Consider the following 19,936-nt stretch of genomic DNA (forward strand, 5'->3'; position numbering starts at 1 on the left):
ATCACTATTGATAGCCAAATGAAAAACAGAATTGTTGGACCAAATCTACAACAGCATAATACTTTCGATATGGAAAACGCGTACAAGACAGCAGTAAGACATACTGCAGAGTACTTCTGGGTAGTGTGAGGCCCTTATCAAGCAGGCCTGTGGTCAGATGGAAAGAAGATGGGTGTTCAACGGCCCGTCGACAACGAGGTCGTTAGAGACAGAGCACGAACTCGGAGTACGGGAGGATGGGGAAGGAAATAGGTTACACCGTTCAAATGGTTCAAATGGCTCTGAGCACTATGGGACTTAACTTCTGAGGTCATCAGTCCCCTAGAACTTAGAACTACTTAAACCTAACTAACCTAAGGACATTACACACTTCCATGCCCGAGGCAGGACGTCACACCGTTATCAGAGGTACCATGCCGACATTTATTTTGAGCGATTTAGGGAAATCATTGAAAAGCTAAATCTGAATGGCCGAAAGGGGATTTAAATCGCCGTCCTGTCGAATGTGAGTCCTACGTATTAACCCTGCAAACAGACGTCGAATGAATCGTAACAGGTGGATATAACCCATAAGGATGTGCATCACCGATATTCACAAAAATTAATGGGAAGTTGTTGGAAGAGAAGAGTTGCTCTCGTGGAACCTCAAATGTTAAGCTTAGGGAACGATATTGGAGGTAAACTGTACAAAAATTCTACTGCCTTTATTATGTATCTGGGGTAGGGTTCAGGAGACTAAAAAGAGAGAGGTTTGGGTATCCACAGAGGCATAGTCAGTTTTCCCTCGAACCGTTCCAGAATTGAACAGCAGAAGTTATACAAAATACCCTCTGATAAGTATAATGTAGTATTTTCTGTAATATACAGTGTGTCCTACTTACCTTCCTTGCAACTTTCTCCCAGAAGCCAAAATAATAATCCATCAAGCAAGTGTATAGCTATGAATGGGGCAACCAATACGATTTTCTTTCTTGTTTCTATATCCATTATGAAGATATGAACAACAGAACTTCATCTTTAAATAGCCCCCTATATTTTTTTATTCGGTAATTCTCTTTCTCCCCTCAAGACCTGTTCAAAAATTCACATTAACATGGAGTTATTAGAAACTTAACAAAAATGTGAGTGTCCACTTGCTGGAGCCGACAGTTAACAAATGTGTCCCAGAATTCTTCCAACAATTGCATAACCTGAAAACCAGTAGCGATTCGTTTTATCTTATTTTACTTCGTAGTATTAGCACACACCCTTGATTCAGTCAACAGTCTTCAGTGGAAGGTATGCGTGAGTACAATATAGACCAACGAAGAGAAAGTACAAATGCTACTCATCCATGGAGAAATTGAGTGAACGGAACAGTAATTGCAAAAATGTGTGTTCACATTTGTTTACTATGAAATCCAGTAAGTGGACGAGTTAAATTAACAGAGATTCCTCCATCGTGTGCTAATACAGCATAGTCTAAGTCAATTTTGTGTTATGTTTTTAACGAAGTCGTGATTACGTGAATAGTACACACTAAAAATATTTCCATTCCATTGTCGCAGGGTGGTACAGCAACCGGTTTGAATTACTTCAGAATAAAAACAGTCATGTTTGTCAAGTTATTTGATATCTATAACGCGTGTCATCCATTTGGGGCATCATCAGATTGCCAATTTTATTTCTAATAGATTGGTTTTCTTGTTTTTGTAGACAATTTGATGTTGCCCCGAAAGGATGGAACACATAATTGATATCAAATAACATTGCAATCCGGACTGTTTTTAATCTGAAATGGTACACGCTAATTCGTCGTGGAGGGAGGAACTGAATTACCGAATAAGAAATACGTGGTGCTGTTTACAAAAGACGTACTTCTGTTCATATTACCTCAACGAGCAACGATGCAAGAAAGGTAGTTACGCTGGTTTATGTCCCTCTGATAGTTAAACAACATTTGCTTGATACATTTTTTTATTTTACTTCTGGAAGAAAAGTTTTTGGCGGTGATCAGGAGAGATTGGACATCCTATACGTGTAGATGTGAAACACTGGACATGGCTCGGCTTTATCTACTATTTACCGCAGTAGTGAAATCGTAGGTAAGCGTTACATGTGAAAGTAGTTAGATGGTAATGCTGTTATCTCAAATGGTTCAAATGGCTCTGAGCACTATGGGACTGAACTTCTATGGTCATCAGTCCCCTAGAAGTTAGAACTACTTAAACCTAACTAACCTAAGGACATCACACACATCCATGCCCGAGGCAGGTTTCGAACCTGCGACCGTAGCGGTCACGCGGTTCCAGACTGTAGCGCCTAGAACAGCTCGGCTACCTCGGCCGGCAATGCTGTTAACCCAGAATAATTGTGTGAATGCGAAAAGGATCACGATGACACGATAGCAGTAGCAACGCACAGGGTGGTGCCCACATTTCTCCAACGCGGCTCCCCCTGGAAGCAGTACGGCGCCTGGGTGGAAACAGGCAGCCGCCTCGTTTGCCCTTGAGCCAGGCGAGAAGAACAACAGCTGCCGGCCGCAAACTCAATTGCCGGGAATCGACGTCCGCGACCTAAGGGCTGTGAGGCGTCAGACATGGAAACACTGTTTGCCGCTGGGACGCCCGCCCGCATAGGGCGCGTTGAGCTCCACCGCAGCCGCAGGCGCCTGTAAGCATTTCTTCTCCCAGTTCCGTCAACGATTCGTGCCAGTCGTTCATTAGATGCGCCGAAGGAACGTTTTAAGTCACAACCCATCACCTACCGAGCTCGGTACGAAATCTTTTACAGGTCTGCTGTGCCTACGGCTAGATACTGACCACACCAATCAGTGATCAACGAGTACCAGAGCCACATTATTCTGACGATACCGCCATATACACAATTACGAATATATCAAAAGCCGACAAGTGCGAGAATTATCGCACAATCAGCTGAACCACTAATGCATCCAAGTTGCTGATAAGAATAGTATACAGAAGAATGGAATAAAATAGAGGAACTGTTAGATGGCGAGCAGTTTGGCTTCAGGAAAGGTAAAGGCACCAGAGAGGCTGTTGATAATAAAAATAAGGCTGAAGGAAAATCAAGACAAATTTGTAGGATTTGTCGACCTGGAAAAAGCGTTCGACAACGTAAAATGGTGGAAGATGTGCGAAATTCTGAGAAAAATAGGGGTACGCTGTAGGGGAAGACGGGTAATATATACTGAAGAGCCAAAGAAACTGGTACACCTGCCTAATATCGTGTAGGGCCCGGCGAGCACACAGAAGTTCCGCAACACGACGTGGAATGGACTCGACTAATATCTGAAGTAGTGCTAGAGGGAACTGACACCATGAGTTCTGCAGGGCTGGATACTAGGGGGTGGCGATCTCTTCTGAACAGCACGTTGCAAGGCGTTCCAGGTATGTTCAATAATGTCCATGTCTGGAGAGTTTGGTGACCAACTGAAATGTTTAAACGCAGAAGAGTGTTCCTGGAGCCGCACTGTAACAACTCTGGATGTGGGGGGGGGGGGGTGTCACATTGTCCTGCTGGAATTGCCCCAGTCCTTCAGAAAGCACAATGGATATGAATGGTGATCACACAGGATGCTTACGTATGTGTCGCCTGTCAGAGTCGTACCTAGAAGTTTCAGGGGACCCATATCACTCCAACTACTCACACCCGACATCATAGCCCAAACCAGCTTGAATAGTCCCCTACCGACACGCAGGGTCCATGGATTCATGAGGTTGTCTCCATACCCGTAACGTCCATCCGCTCGATACAATATGAAACGAGACTCGCTCGACCAGGCAACATGTTTCCAGTCATAAACAGTTCAATGTCGGTGTAGATGGGCCCAGGCAAGGCGTAAAGGTTTCTGACGTCCAGTCATCAAGGGTACAAGAGTGGGCCTTCGGCTTTGAAAGCCCATATCGATGATGTTTCGTTGAATGGTTCGCACGCTTACATTTGTTGATGGCCCAGCACTGAAATCTGAAGCAGTTTGCGGAAGGGTTGCACTTCCGCCACGCTGAACATTTTCTTCAGTCGTCGTTGGTCCAGTTCTCGCAGGACCTTTTTCCGGCCGCATCGATGCGGAGAAGTGATGTTTTACCGGATTCCTGATATTCTCGGTACACTCGTGAAATGGACGTACAGGAAAATCCACACTTCATTGCTACCTCAGAGATGCTATGTTCCATCGCTTGGGCGCCGGCTATAATACAACGTTCAAACTCACTTAAATCTTGATAACCTGCCATTGTAGTAGCAGTAAGCGATCTAACAACTGCACCAGACCCTTGATTTCTTATACAGGAGTTGCCGACCGCAGCGCCGAATTCTCCCCGTTTACGTGTCTCTGTATTTGAATAAGCATGTCTGTACCAGTTTCTTTGGCGCTTCAGTGTACCATACGTACAAGAACCAAGATGGAACAATAAGAGTGGGAGAACAAGAACGATTTGCTCCAATTACAAATAGTGTAAGGCAGAGGTGAAGTCTTTCTCCCCTATTGCTTTATGTATACCTCGAAGAAGCAAGGACGAAAATAAAAGAAAGGTTCAAGATTGGATTAAAATTCAAGGTGAAAGGATATCAGTTATAAGATTTGCTGATCACCATGTTATACTGAGTGAAAGTGAAAAAGAATTACATGAGCCGTTGAATGGAATGAACAGTTTAACTAGTACAGAGTATGGATTGAGAGTAAACCGAAGAAAGAAGAAAGTAATAAGAAGTAGCTGAAAAGTGAAGAGCGGTAAGCTTAACAACAGAGTTCGGGATAGCGACGTAGGTGAAGTTAAGGAATCCTACTACCTGGGCGGCAAAGTAACCCATTATGGGCGGAGCAAGGAGGGTATAAAAAGCAGACTACCACAGACAAAGAATGCATTCCTGGCCAAGAGAATTCTACTAGTATCAAACGTAAGGTTTCATGTGAGGAAGAAGTTTGGAGCACAGCATTGTATGGTAGTGAAGCTTGGGCAATGGTAAACCTGGAACAGAAGAGAATCGAACCATTTGAGATGTGGTGCTACAGAAAAATGTTGAAAATTATGTAGATTGGAAAGGCAACCAACGAGCAGAATCGGCGGTGAAAGGAGTGAATGGAAAACTCTGGTAAGAAGGGACAGGATAATAGGACGTCTGTTAAGAAATCGGGGAATAGCTTCCATGGTACTGAAGGGAGCTGTAGACAGTAAAAACTGTAGAGGAAGACAGACTAAGAGTTCATCCAGGAAATAATTGAGGGCTTAAGTGCAACTGGGGAGAGGAATTCGTGTCGGATCGCATCGAACCAGTCAGAAGACTGATGATAATATAATCGGAAAAAAGAAAGAGAGAGAGAGAAACTTTTGCTCTGCTCACGGCAGCTGGACGAGTTGGAAATGATGACAGATGGCACTGTCTTCCTTTGTGAAAATGAGGAAGAATGTCAGGACCTGTTGAATGTAATGGTCTACTGAACACTCAATATGGACTGAGAGTAAACCAAAGCTTGAACGAATGTGATTTTGAGTAACAGAAATAGTATTAATGATAAATTTAACTTCTGTATTGAGGGCCACATAGAGGAGGAGTTCTGCTAGTTTCGATGACAAATAATGCTTGACGGGTGAAGCTATGAGGATAATAAGAAGCTGACTAGCACATTAAGAGGATATTTCCGAAGAAAAAAGGTTATTAATATCAAACATAGGTACCAACTTGGGAAAGAAATTATTGAGACTACGCGTTTGGAATATAACGTGGCACGAAAGTAGATCACGAACTGGAGAAACCGGAAAAGAAGGGATTCTAAGCGTTTGAAATGAGGTGTTACAGAAGGGCACTAGAAACTGAGTGGACTGATAACAGATGAAGAGGTTTCCCGCAGAATCTGCGAGAAAAAGAAAAAAAACTAAGTAGAAGAAGAAGCTGGGTTACAGAACATATTTAGTGCGTCAGGGATTAACATCCACATTACTACAGGAAGACCAAGAGGGCAAAACTGGTAGGGGAAATAGAGATCAGAATTTGTACAAGAGGACGTTAGGTGTGGGAGTTTGAGATGAAGAGATCGGCCCACGATACCATGGCCGGTCTCTTAAAAAAGACCAGTCAGAAGACGATCTTCCTCCCCACCCCCTCGTCAAGGTTTCACTAGGTAAGTGAAGTTGTGCTCTCTTAGTGCATCTCAGCGTTGCTAAAAGGCATATAGTCGAGAAATAATAACGCAGGATAGTCGAAGTAGTCACACATAATTTTACTAGTTATATACAAAGAGAATGTAGGGGTCGGAGAACTACGTTGAAGTCCTGATCAGGTTACTCAATTTCTCCGACTATATGAGGCCACTTCTGCTGGTGTGGCTAAAAGGATTATCTTACTGACAGTAAATATTCTCAACGGAAGGCATTTATCTAGGAGATGTAGTCATGAATATGCATTCGTAGTCAAGTCGATCAACTGAGTTTTCCATCTGAATTATTGATCTAGAGACGCCTACGGAAACATTCTCCATACCATGCTTTCCGTTCTTCCTACAGAACTGATCGTTGCTACCCTCTGCTTGAGGAAGGAGCTAGTGGCTCGGAAGCTCACGTAATGTGACTTTCTTTGACGCCTATCAACCTCCCACGTCACGGTTTCTTTGTTTCGCGAGTTTTATGTCATGTCCTTTGGTGACTGTCTCTCTGTTGTTAATATAAGCTCAACTACACTCGTAGAGGCAAAGATGAACAAGAAGTTTTTCCCGAGGCCGAAACAACATTCTTCATAACTCACGTTAACTTCCCCTTCATTGGGTAGACGCGAGTAGGGAGTTCAAAATTCCGATCGTAGTCCTTAGAGGAATTGCAGGATCTGTTGAATGGCACGAACAGTCTAATGAGTACGGAATATTTATTGAGACTAAATCGAAGAAAGACGAAATTAATGAGTAGGAACAGAAATGAGAACAGCGAGAGACGTAGCATCAGAACTGATGATCACAAAGTGGACGAAGTTAAGGAAATCTGACACCCAGGCAGTAAGACAACCCATGATGGACGGAGCAAGGAGGACATGAAAAGCAGACTAGCACTTTTTGCTCATTACTGACCAAGAGAAGTCTACTAATATCAAATATAGGTCTTAATTTGAGGAAGAAATTTCTAAGAACGTACTTTTGGCGCACAGTTTTGCATAACAGTGGGACATGGAATGTGGGAAAACCTGAACAGAAAAGAATCGAAGCATTTGAGATGTAGTGTTGCAGAAGAACGTTGAAAATTAAGTAGACTGATACGGCAACGAATTACGAGGTTCTCCTCAGAACCCTTCAAGAAAAAGGGGCAGGATGATAGGGCACCTATTAAGACATCTGTTAAGACGTCAGGGAATGTCTTCCATGGTTCGAGAGGGAGCAGTACAGGGTAAAAACTATAGGAGAAGACAGAGATTGGGAAATATCCAGCAAACAATTGACGTAGCTCGCAAGTGCTATTCTGAGATGAAAAGGTTGACCCAGGACAGAATTTCGTGGAGGGGCACATGAAACAAGTCAAAAGACTGCTGACACGAGAAAAAGTTTATGGTTACTGTACTGATTGTACTAACGTTCTTCTCATCTATATGCCGTTTGAGGAGAAAGGCAAAAAATTTACATCTGTATTCATGTTGGTAGTGCTTTCTGAATATCATAATATTGACTGCTGAGCAGGAGAACGAGGGTATATTTAACCTGTATCTGTTACTACACATGATTTGAAAGTAAAATGTAGCGGGTATGTTCTTAAGGTTTCTAGCTTCAAGGAGGAACGTGAGAATCTGGATATGATCCTACTAAATGGCTTTTATGTGTGTTACTGTTCGTACACACCATGGCTTCATATCCCCAGGCCACCGGTGTAGTAAGCCATTTCATTAAATGATGTTTTGTACTACTGCCCTCTTATCATTTTTGCCACTATTTAATCAGTACTTTATTTACTTATTTTTTAATTGCATATCTGGCCAACCACTCATTTCCCATGGAATTATGCGACTGTAACCAAAAACATACGTGGTTATTGGGTGAAACATTTTAAGAGCTCGTTCTATTTCTTTATTCTGGTGAGAACAGCCAATGGTTGCTTTGTATCGAATTTTAATTATTTTTTGATATGTATGCAATTTCTTCGAACTGGCTACACAGTAGAAACGAAAAAATGGAGTGAATATGAAAAGAGCCCATGTAGGATATTAATTTCTTTCAAGAACCCCCATTATTCTTGACAGAGTTGTAGAGGGTAAAAACTATAGGCGAAGGCGCATTGGAATAAATTCCGTTCGAACAGGCCATGAAGGACCATTGGTATCGACCGGCCGTCGTGTCGTCCTCAACCCCCAGGCGTCACTGGATGCGGATATGGTGGGACACGTGGTCAGCACACCGCTCTCCCGGGCGTGCGTCAGTTTACGAGATCGGAGCCGCTACTTCTCTATGAAGTAACTCCTGGGTTTGCCTCACAAGGGATGAGTGCATGCCGCTTGCCAACGGTGCTCGGCAGACATGATGGGCATCCATACGACAGTGCTTAACTGCTGTGATCTAACGGTAATCGGTGTTATCACTGCGGCAAGGTCATTAGCCGCATTGGAATACACCGGACAAATAATTGACGACGGTGCGTGCTATTGCTATTCTGAGATGAAAAGACTGGCACTTGAGAGGAATTCGTGCATCGTATCAACCAATCCGGGGTTTCATGCATAATATACTGGGTGTTTCATAAGTGATGGCTCATATTCAGGGAAATGACAGGAATGATTATTCGAAACGAAATAGTCAAGTAAACATGGGCTGTGAAAAGCATACCTTAAGAGCTATATGAGCAATTCTTGACTTCGATACTTTAAATAAATCTCTTCTCTTCAAGTTCTTTGTTTTCCATAGTTTGGGAAGTGGTAGCATGGACCAAAATAGTAGAAAAAATTTACGGTAAACATGAGCTCTAAAATGCTTACGTTAAAAGTTATGAGCACATGTTCATTAGAAGAGTTGTGTTTAAAGATAGTGAATAGGAACAAATGCGCCTAGCTCTCAACGTATGTATTTTAGAGCACATATTTCCTGGAAATTTGCTTGCAGTAGAAGAGATTTGTTTCAAAGTATCGGAGATCAAGAACTGTTCATAACCCTTTAAGGTGTGCGTTTTACAGCTCATATTTACTTGACTTGGTTGTTTCGGATGATCATTCATATTCCTGAATACTGGTCATCACTTCTGAAAAATGCCATATATAACTTGGAGTAAATGCTGGGATGTTTCCTTGGAAAGGACACAACCGATTCCCTTCCGCTCTTGTATCCAATCCGAGCTTGTGCTGCGTCTCTGACGAACTTTCAGGTGACGGGACGTTAAACCCTAAATTTCCCTCCATTCCTTACCAGCGGATGCGCTGGATCTGATTTCTCATAACGTTATTTCTACGCGACAGGGTCTACATCTACATCCATACTCCGCAAGCCAACTGACGCTGTGTGGCGGAGGGTACTCTGAGTACCTCTATCGGTTATCCCTTCTATTCCAGTCTCGTATTGTTCGTGGAAAGAAGGATTGTCGGTATGCTTCTGTGTGGGCTCTAATCTCTCTGATTTTATCCTCATGGTCTCTTCGCGAGATATATATAGGAGGGAGCAATATACTGCTAGTGTATGAGGTATGTTCTCGAAACTTTAACAAAAGCCCGTACTGAGCTACTGAGCGTCTCTCCTGTGCTGCTCTCCGTTGGATCTTCTCTATCTCTTCTATCAACCCTATCTGGTACAGATCCCACACTGCTGAGCAGTATTCAAGCAGTGGGCCAACAAGCGTACTGTAACCTACTTCCTTTGTTTTCGGATTGCATTTCCTTGGGATTCTTCCAATGAATCTGAGTCTGGCATCTGCTTTACCGACGATCAACTTTATATGATCATTCCATTTTAAATCACTCCTAATGCGTACTCCCAGATAATTTATGGAATTAACTGCTTCCAGTTGCTGACCTGCTATTTTGCAGCTAAATGATAAGGGATCTATCTTTCTATGTATTCGCAGCACATTACACTTGTCGACATTGAGATTCAATTGCCATTCCCTGCACCATGCGTCAATTCGCTGCAGATCCTCCTGCATTTCAGTACAATTTTACATTGTTACAACCTCTCGATACACCACAGCATCATCTGCAAAAAGCCTCAGTGAACTTCCGATGTCATCCACAAGGTCATTTATGTATATTGTGAATAGCAACGGTCCTATGACACTCCCCTGCGGCACACCTAAAATCACTCTTACTTCGGAAGACTTCTCTCCATTGAGAATGACATGCTGCGTTCTGTTATCTAGGAACGCTTCAATCCAATCACACAATTGGTTCAAATGGTTCAAATGTCTCTGAGCACTATGGGACTCTACATCTTAGGTCATAAGTCCCCTAGAACTTAGAACTACTTAAACCTACCTAACCTAAGGAGATCACACACACCCATGCCCGAGGCAGGATTCGAACCTGCGACCGTAGCAGTCCCGCGGTTCCGGACTGCAGCGCCACAACCGCTAGACCACCGCGGCCGGCTCACACAATTGGTCTGATAGTCCACATGCTCTTACTGGTATCTCACACATTATGGCAACTGTCTTCCATGAATGACTTAAATTTAGTTTCCAACAGATAGTCTCGTGTCTCGCGGTGACTGTGGGATGTGATAGAAAACCTGCTGTTATGCTTCATTCCAGGCCAAGATGGAGACAGATAATGTGGCTGACCACCTTGTAAAGGACAGATGTGCGTCGTCGACGACGCCTCCGTCGACCGTACCCGGCGTGTTGTGCGCATTGCTCACGGCTAAAAAGGGATATGGCACTTTAAACACCCTCCAGCGCGTCGTCGGGCGAGTTCGCTCTTCCATCACTCGCTGTTCTCTGATGGTTAGTGCCACGCATATACTCCACCAGAGGATGCTAAACTGACATGAGATCACTGCTTGCGACTCTAATTCGGTGACACATCTTTTTAAGCAGCCGCACTCATAGTTTCACCCTAAATTCAGTAGACTTACTACCATTAGTACGGAAGAGTTAAGTGAGAACAATAATGGATGTAGCACGATGCTATTAAACATTAATAATATTCAGTGACTAATCAGAGTGTATCATCATTTGTTCTTTCAAGAACTTTCCATTCGTTGTATGTAACTCAGCTACGTAGAAGAACCTACAACTACTCAAAGTTATGTATATCTCAATTTTTAAGTGAACATAGTAAAATAAACTTACAAGTATTTTATGTTTTTGTAGATACCTAATTGTGTTTATTAGCCATCTCAGCTACCGACAGATCAAGATGGATTCTCCTTGTGTCTGCATCTTGTTCAGCTCTACTATTTTTACGAGGTACTTCTGCCAACAGATTCATTGTTATCTGCAATTTGCGAATGATTAATAACACATTTTATTATCTTTTCGTCACTCCATTAGGAAAGCCATCCTATAAGATAACTGTGTGTGGATAAGCAACTACACGTATCCCTATCGACTTGATAGTATAATATTCAGAAAAATGGAAAAGAAAATTGAGGATGTGTTAGATGGCGATGAGTTTGGCTTTACGCACCATAGATGCAGTTCTGACGTTGCCGTTGATAACGGAATCAAGTAGAAGAAGACCCAAGACACGTTCATGGGATTTGTGGACCTGAAAAAAAGCTTTCGTTAATGTAGACTGGCGCAAGAAATTCTGATTTACATAGGGGTAAGCTGCAGGGAGAGACGGTGAATATCCACTATATGCAAAAACGAAGAGGGAACAATGAAATGAAATGATCATATGGCTTTGTTTACCGTGATGTCCCAGTCGGGTTCGGCCGCCAAGTGCAAGTCTTATTTCCGTCGGCGCCCCATTGGGCAACTTGTGGCCGATCATGAGAATGAAAAGATGATAAGAACAACACAACACCCCGTCCCCGAACGGAGAAAAACTCCAACCCTGCCGGGAATCAAACCCGCGCCCAGTGCGTGGGACGCAAGCACGTTACCACCCAGCCAAGCAGGCGGACAGAGAGAACCAATAAGGCTAGGAGACCAAGAACGAAGTGCTTGGATTAAAAAGGGTGTAAGATAGCGGTAGAGTCTTTCGTCCCTACCGTTCAGTACCTATATCGAAGAAGAAACGATGTAAATGAGACAGGTTGAAGCAAGGGATTAAAATTCAGGATGAAAGAATATCAGTGATAAGATTTGCTGATGATATTGCTGTCCTGAGTGAAAGTGAAGAAGAATTACAGGATTTTTGAATGGAAGGAACAGTCTAATGAGTGCAGAATGTAGACTGAGAGTAAATCGAAGGAAGACGAAAGTAATGAGAAGCAGCCAAAGTGAGAATAGCGAGAAACTGAACATCAGAATTCGGTATCGCGAAGTAGACGAAGTTAAGGAATTCTGCTACCTAGGTAGCAAAATAGGCCATGACTGACCTACCAAGGAGGACATAAAAAGCAGGTTGGCACTGGCAAAAAGGGCAGTTCTGGCCAAGAGAGGTCTACTGGTATCAAACATAGGCTTTGATTTGAAAAATAAATGTCTGAGAACGTTATTTTGGAGCACTGCATTGTGTGGTAGTGAAACGTGGACTGTGGGAAACCGGAAAAGAAGAGAATCGAAGAATTTGAGCTGTGGTGCTAGAAACTGTGGTGGACTGGTAAGGTAATGAGCGAGGAGGTCCTCCACAGGATGGGCGAGGAAAGGAATATATGGAACACGTTGGCAAGAAAAAGGGAAAGGGTGATAGGACATCTGTTAAGACGTCATGACTAAATGTCATGGTACTCAAGGGAGCTGTAGAGGGTAAAATCTATAGAGGAAGACAGAGACTGGAATACACCCAGCGGCTGGTCCTGGCGGAGGTTCGAGTCCTCCCTCGGGCATGAGTGTGTGTGTTTGTCCTTAGGATAATTTAGGTTAAGTAGTGTGTAAGCTTAGGGACTGATGACCTTAGCAGTTAAGTCCCATAAAGTTTCACACACATTTGAACATTTTTTGAATACACCCAGCAAGTAATTGAGGATGTTGGTTGAAATGGCTCTGATCACTATGGGACTCAACATCTTAGGTCATAAGTCCCCTAGAACTTAGAACTACTTAAACCTAACTAACCTAAGGACATCACACACACCCATGCCCGAGGCAGGAGTCGAACCTGCGACCGTAGCAGTCCCGCGGTTCCGGACTGCAGCGCCAGAACCGCTAGACCACCGCGGCCGGCGAGGATGTTGGTTGTAATTGCTTCTCTGAGATAAAAGAGTTGGCACAGGAGAGGAATTCGTGGTGGGGTCACAAATGTGGAAACAATATTCCCAGATCAGGTTGATATAGACCGATCACACTTGCGTTCTATCGTTATAAATCGTAACGAAGTGGGACAGTGGTACGACAACGTTCGGCCATTGTGATTTGGATCTTCGGTGATTTCTCTAACTCATTTAAGGGAAAAGCCGGGTTTGCTGCTCTGAAAGGTGTTCGGCCACTTTAATGCCTCTTACTTCCACAACCCAACCTTGTTGTTAGTCGTTGCCCACGGGACGCTAAACCGTATCCTTCCTTATTGAAGTAGAAGCTTCGGACGAAAACCTACTAAGAAATGGAAGTAATAGATTTTTAAAAGGAACTAAAGCGATAAAAATAAGAAAGGTTGTTCGCCATTCTGTCCTTTCTCAAGAACGAATGTGAAGAAGAACTCTCTGATATTGGAAACCTTTGAAACACCGGCGAGTCATTCCAGTGGAGACCTCGGAGGCGTTGGAATGACCTATCCGGATTGCTTCTGGACGACAGTGGTGCAGCATTAGGGAGGCCCCAGCAGCCGCAGTGGCAGCCGGCAGCCAATCGTGCTGAGTGAGCCGTGACCCGCGGCGCGCGTCGCCTGCAATCAGCGGACACTGGCCAGCCACCCCGAGCCTGCACACCCAGTCTGCGGGCGACGCGGCTCCACACTTTCATCTCTGTCTTGGAGTCGACTGCGAAAGCTCACTCACTTAGGATACCTTAGGAGGCGTTTTAGCTTTTATTTCTACTCTCCCAACAGTTCAACTTTCCAGAGCTGCAAACATGATTCACAATTTAAATGGAGAGACCCACTTCAACCGCAGTCGGGCATCGAAATAATTCGACGGTGAAAGCCGAAAATTTGTGGAAGACCGGGACTCGAATCCTGATTTACCGCTTAATGCGAGCGGTTGCCTTAACCGCCTCGGAGATCGGGAGACGCATCCAGTCTTACCCAAGCTCTCAACTTGTCACACAGTAGTAACATCCATTGTCCATTCACCTGTCTGCTCGCAGCTCCTGAGCTTTCTCATATATCAAAATCACTCGTATAACTTAACCCGCAGACGGCGCAATATGTGGCGAACCAGCGTTTTGCACACTGTTATTATTATTCTGTAATCAAACTTTCAGTATTTTCTACGAGCGGCGTTCAATAACTAATCAAACACATATTTTTCTCGGCCAGTTTTAGTTGAAAAAATGAGGAATATGTTTTGAGACATCGTGGAACACCCCCGTTTCAGCTTGTATATTTACGTGTAGTTCCGATATTTAGTGGCGCTACATGTAAGCTTCAAGCTTGAGCCTATAACGGAGGTGTATTTCCAAGCAGAGGGCTGTCATTCTTTTTCGTTTGGTGGAAAACCAGAGCATCGCAGCATGTCTACGCCGACAGCATTGCAGTATGTCTACGCAGACCAAAACCGTGGTGAGTCGTTAGGCGAGATGTCTGCAATCGCCGTAACAAGGTCGTGCTGTGCGGACAATCATTCGACATGATCGACGGATCACAATCAGACACGTCACTGCGCAACTGGACTTCACTGTTGGTAGTGCTAACACATTCGTCTACCAGTTGGGGTACTCAGAAGGGTGTGCCCGTTAGGTTCCTTGACGGTTAACAGAAGACCATAAAGGGCTACGAAGAACCATGCGCAAAACTATAGACCTATATCTCTGACATCGATCTGTTGTAGAATTTTAGAACACGTTTTTTGCTCGCGTACCATGTCATTTCTGGAAACCCAGAATCTATTCTGTAGGAATGAACATGGATTCCGGAAACAGCGATCGTGTGAGACCCAACGCGCTTTATTTGTTCATGAGACCCAGAAAATATTAGATACAGGCTCCCAGGTAGATGCCATTTTCCTTGACTTCAGAAAGGCGTTCGATACAGTTCCGCACTGTCGCCTGATAAACATAGTAAGAGTCTACGGAATATCAGACCAGCTGTGTGGCTGGATGGAAGAGTTTTTAGCAAACAGAACACAGGATGTTGTTCTCAATGGAGTAACCTCTGGCGTGCCACAGGAGAGTGTTATGGGACCATTGCTTTTCACAATATATGTAAATGACCTAGTAGATAGTGTCGGAAGTTCCATACGGCTTTTCGCGGATGATGTTGTAGTATACAGAGAAGTTGCAGCATTAGAAAATTGCAGCGAAATGCAGGAATGTCTGGAGCGGATAGGGACTTGGTGCAGGGAGTGGCAACTGACCCTTAATATAGACAAATGTAATCTATTGCGAATACGTAGAAAGAAGGATCCTTTATTGTATGATTATATGATAGCGGAACAAACACTGGTAGCAGTTACTTCTGTAAAATATCTGGGAGTATGCATGCGGAACGATTTGAAGTGGAATGATCATATAAAATTAATTGTTGGTAAGGCGGGTGCCTGGTTGAGATTCATTGAGAGAGTCCTTAGAAAATGTAGTGCATCAACAAAGCAGGTGGCTTACAAAACACTCGTTCGACCTGTACTTGAGTATTGCTCATCAGTGTAGGATACGTACCAGGTCGGGTTGACAGAGGAGATAGAGAAGATCCAAAGAAGAGCGGCGCGTTTCGTCGCAGGGTTATTTGGTAAGCGTGATGGCGTTACGGAGGTGTTTAGCAAACTCAAGTGGCAGACTCTGCAAGAGAGGCGCTCTGCATCGCGGTGTAGCTTGCTGTCCAGGTTTCGAGAGGGCGGTTTGTGGATAAGGTATCGAATATATTGCTTCCCCCTACTTATACTTCCCGAGGAGATCACGAATGTAAAATTAAAGAGATTCGAGCGCGCACGGAGGCTTTTCGGCAATCGTTCTTCTCGCGAACCATACGCGACTGGAACAGGACAGTGGCACGTAAAGTGCCCTCCGCCACACACCGTTGGGTGGCTTGCGGAGTATAAATGTAGATGTAGATGAACCATCTGTGCGAAATTGCTTGCGCGTTACGAGGCTGATTGCGACAATTTTTTGTCGAACATCGTCACAGGAGGTGAAACATGGTTCCAGCATTTCGAATCAGAAACAAAACGGCAATGCGTGGAGTGGCTCCACACCACATCCCCTCCAAGGAAAAAGTTCAAAGCCGCACCCTCAGCCGGTAGAGTCATGGCGAGGGTCTTCTAGGACCGTGAAAGGGTTATTCTGTTGACGTCCTTCCTCATGATGAAACGATCGAGTCTGAACTTTATTGTGCTACCCTCAGGAAATTCAAAACGCGATTTACGTGTGATCATCGCCATAAAAATGCAAACGAACTTCTCTTTTTACATGACAACGCAAGGCCCCAGACAAGTCTACGCACCCGAGAGGAGTCCAACCTTCATTGGAGGACTGTTTTTCCTCATCCACCGTGCAGCGCGGATCTCGCATCTTCCGACTTAGATCTGTTCAGCCCAATGAAGGATACACATGGCGGGACGCAGTACATGGATGATGGGGAGGTTATTGACGCAGCAAGACGTTGGCTCCGTCGTTGACCAGTAGAGTGATACCATGCCGGCATACAGGCCCTCCCAGCAGAGTGGCATAAGGCCGTCGCATTGAAAGGATATTATGTTGAAAAATGGGGTTCTGTAGCCAAAAGAGGGTGGAACAATGTGGTGCATTGGAATCCTGTATAAAACCAACTTGCTTTCAGGAAAAATGTGTTCATTACTTATTGAAGACCCCTCGTATATTCTGTTTCCTTGTTGATCAGTTAGGATATGAGGCGTATTACCATTTTACATTGGCTTTTTTGTGAAGAAAGCAATTGTAGTTGGCAAAACAGATATTTTACTTACCACTGTAAGTGACAAAATGTTTAATCCAGCATACAATGAAATAACCGTCACTATGTACTCTTTGGGAATCGTAATCAATAAAACTACTCAATTCATTATTTATTTCCAAGTCCACAGGGAGTTATAGTATGGTAAAGATTTATACCACTGAATCAGGAGCGCAAAATCTGTTCTGAAAATGAAAAAATATGCACGAAATTAATAACGTCAACTTCTGTTAGTAAATATATGACGTCACAAGAAAATCATTTCCCAAAGGACTGGGATTCTCAGCCAGTTTCAAACAATGCATATAAATTTTCATTTGCAGTCGCTTCAGTTGTACGACTTTCATGAAATGCTTCTTCAATCACAGTCTACTCTAGCAGCTACATCTGTATTAGACGTTTCACCCAGTGGATCCGCTTGACACTTTGTTACCTATGTTGTTAGCGTTTGAAACTGCTTAGTATTAGTGTTTGAAACTGTAGAAATAGTAACTACATAACCTGCATCAGAGGATCCTCCAAATTCTAAATCTTCTCAGTGGTTCATTACACGATCAGTCGGAAATTCATCTTTCATGAAACTATGTCACCTTTATCAATTTGTTCATATAGATATAATATAAATATTCATGAAAGTAATTATGAACCCTATAACTAAACGACCAAAAAACCAGTAAATAAAACGCCTATTGGATTCAAACGTTTGGATAAACTGTTTTCTTCATGTTCATATTTTCGGTAATCATCTTAAATGTGCACTGTCGGCAGAAATCATTTACATTATCTCAACGGGCAGCATTTTCGAGATAATATGTGAACCATAGATTCAGAAGAGTAAGTTGTCAGACCAGCACAGTTAATGTTACATTTCTTCCAGCAACTAACTGACACAGCGGGAAAAACGCTTAAACGATTTTTATTTGGTTTTGTTTCCAGTAATTATGAATGCTGCTGTTCACTCCGGAACTGGCTTCCAGCAGTTCACTGCAGATGTCAGAGCCCATACCCATGCCATCGAGGGTGCCTGAGATTGTAACCAGGCCATCTTAGGTGGCAGAACTAGTGTCCGCCTCTTCCAGAAGAGCTCATTATAGCAATGCAACTTTGTCGGCCAGCACCAGCTACTCTACCCATCTTAACAGCAGTAACACTCAGATGCACCAGTGATTCAGGATGGACATGGAGATAGGATCTTACATATTCATATTGAGAATACGGCTGGTATCAAGATCCAGTTTCACAGTTTGTGTCGGGTAATCTCCAAGATCACTGATGATCCGTGATATCCTACCATACAGTGTAAGACTACATTATGTTGTGATTTTCATAAAGAAGAATTGTGTCGTTGTTACAGTGACTGTACATTTTTTGGGTGCAGGCTGGTGCGATATCATGGGGCACTCTTCTTGCTGATTGGTATGAAACATCCATAAAACGGAAGATGCGGACCCGTTTCTCTGAATTTGATGAAAATATTAAGAAACGCAAGTTCTAAGACAGATCTTGTCGTTTTGGGTTTGTATTCTGCTGGAGGCAATTGAAATACGAGTGGCCGAAGGGCTGATTAACACAGACAGTGGCTACACCCTTAGCAAGGCTTGGAACCCAAGCACTCAACGAACTAATATACCAGTGTCAGTCGAAATCCACTTCCGCCACCGATGGGGGTTGCAACAGCGCCAAGGCTTCGAAGTTCGCGCCTATCTTTCGGCGATTCCGTCCGCCCCCTCCCTCATTCCACACGATGCGGCGTGCGGCCGGTAATGGAGGAAGGAGTGGGGAGCGATCATAGTACAGAGGAGGCGAGTTGTAACGAGACGCTCATTCTACAGGTACCACCTGAAGATTACGGCACGGTACTTTGTCGAAAGATCTTTCTACGAAAACGACTGCACCCGGCTGGACACCCGAAAACAGTACAAGCTGTTGATTCGCCAGGAAAACTTAACATCACAAAAAGTGTGTTATATTCACAGGTATTATAAACATCATGGAATTGAGTCTCCAATAAAACTCGTGAATAGCAAAATCTGAGAGGAGGAACCGAGACATCAGTTCACGTATACAGCCTGGAGAAGATGCAAGACAAGCCTGATGAGCATAATTTGGAAAAAAAAAAGACGATTGAAGGTAGCGTTGTAGCACCTATCCACCATTTCCGTTCGCAGAACAACACAAAGAGCAAACCACTTTGTTTGACAAGGAAACTCGTCAAACAGATGTACGTTTTGAGAAGTTATTTTACTTAGACAACCGGTTTCAGCATCTTATTACTGCCATCTTCAGGCCCCTTACGCACTCCATGTATAGACAATCAGATACATCGATACTTGCGTAACTGAAGCTATCATTATCTGAATTCTGTGAGTTCATTTTTGGAGTGTGTATACTTCGAAAAATTGACGACAACAACTCAATTTTTGTCATGCCCTCGAAGTAAAAACTCCAAAAATGAATTCACGGAATCCATGTACTGGTGGCTTCAGTTATGCAAGTATTGAAATATCTGATAGTGTATGGGTGGAGTGCATAAGGGACCTGAAGATGACATTAATGAGATGCGGAAAGTGATTGTCTAAATAAAATAATTTCTCAAACCATACGGCTGTTTGGCGATTTTTTTTGGTAAATGTTTGACCGGCCGCTGTTCCGTATCCACAATGGATCAACAGAGAAACCAGTTTGTTGTTCATCCCTGATGGCGCTAAGCAACATTACTACTGGATCAAAAACCTGTCCTGCCTTACTGATTTCATTTAAGAGCGTCGAGTACATTAGTTCTGGGTTCCTGAAAGTCTGTTACACGAATGGCATATTGACAGAACTAAATGCTTTGCTCTTCTCAGAGTCCGGTATGTGTAGAGAAACCTACTGAGGC

This window comes from Schistocerca cancellata, chromosome 1 (genome assembly GCF_023864275.1).
Source record: "Schistocerca cancellata isolate TAMUIC-IGC-003103 chromosome 1, iqSchCanc2.1, whole genome shotgun sequence".
Classification (NCBI taxonomy): domain Eukaryota; kingdom Metazoa; phylum Arthropoda; class Insecta; order Orthoptera; family Acrididae; genus Schistocerca; species Schistocerca cancellata.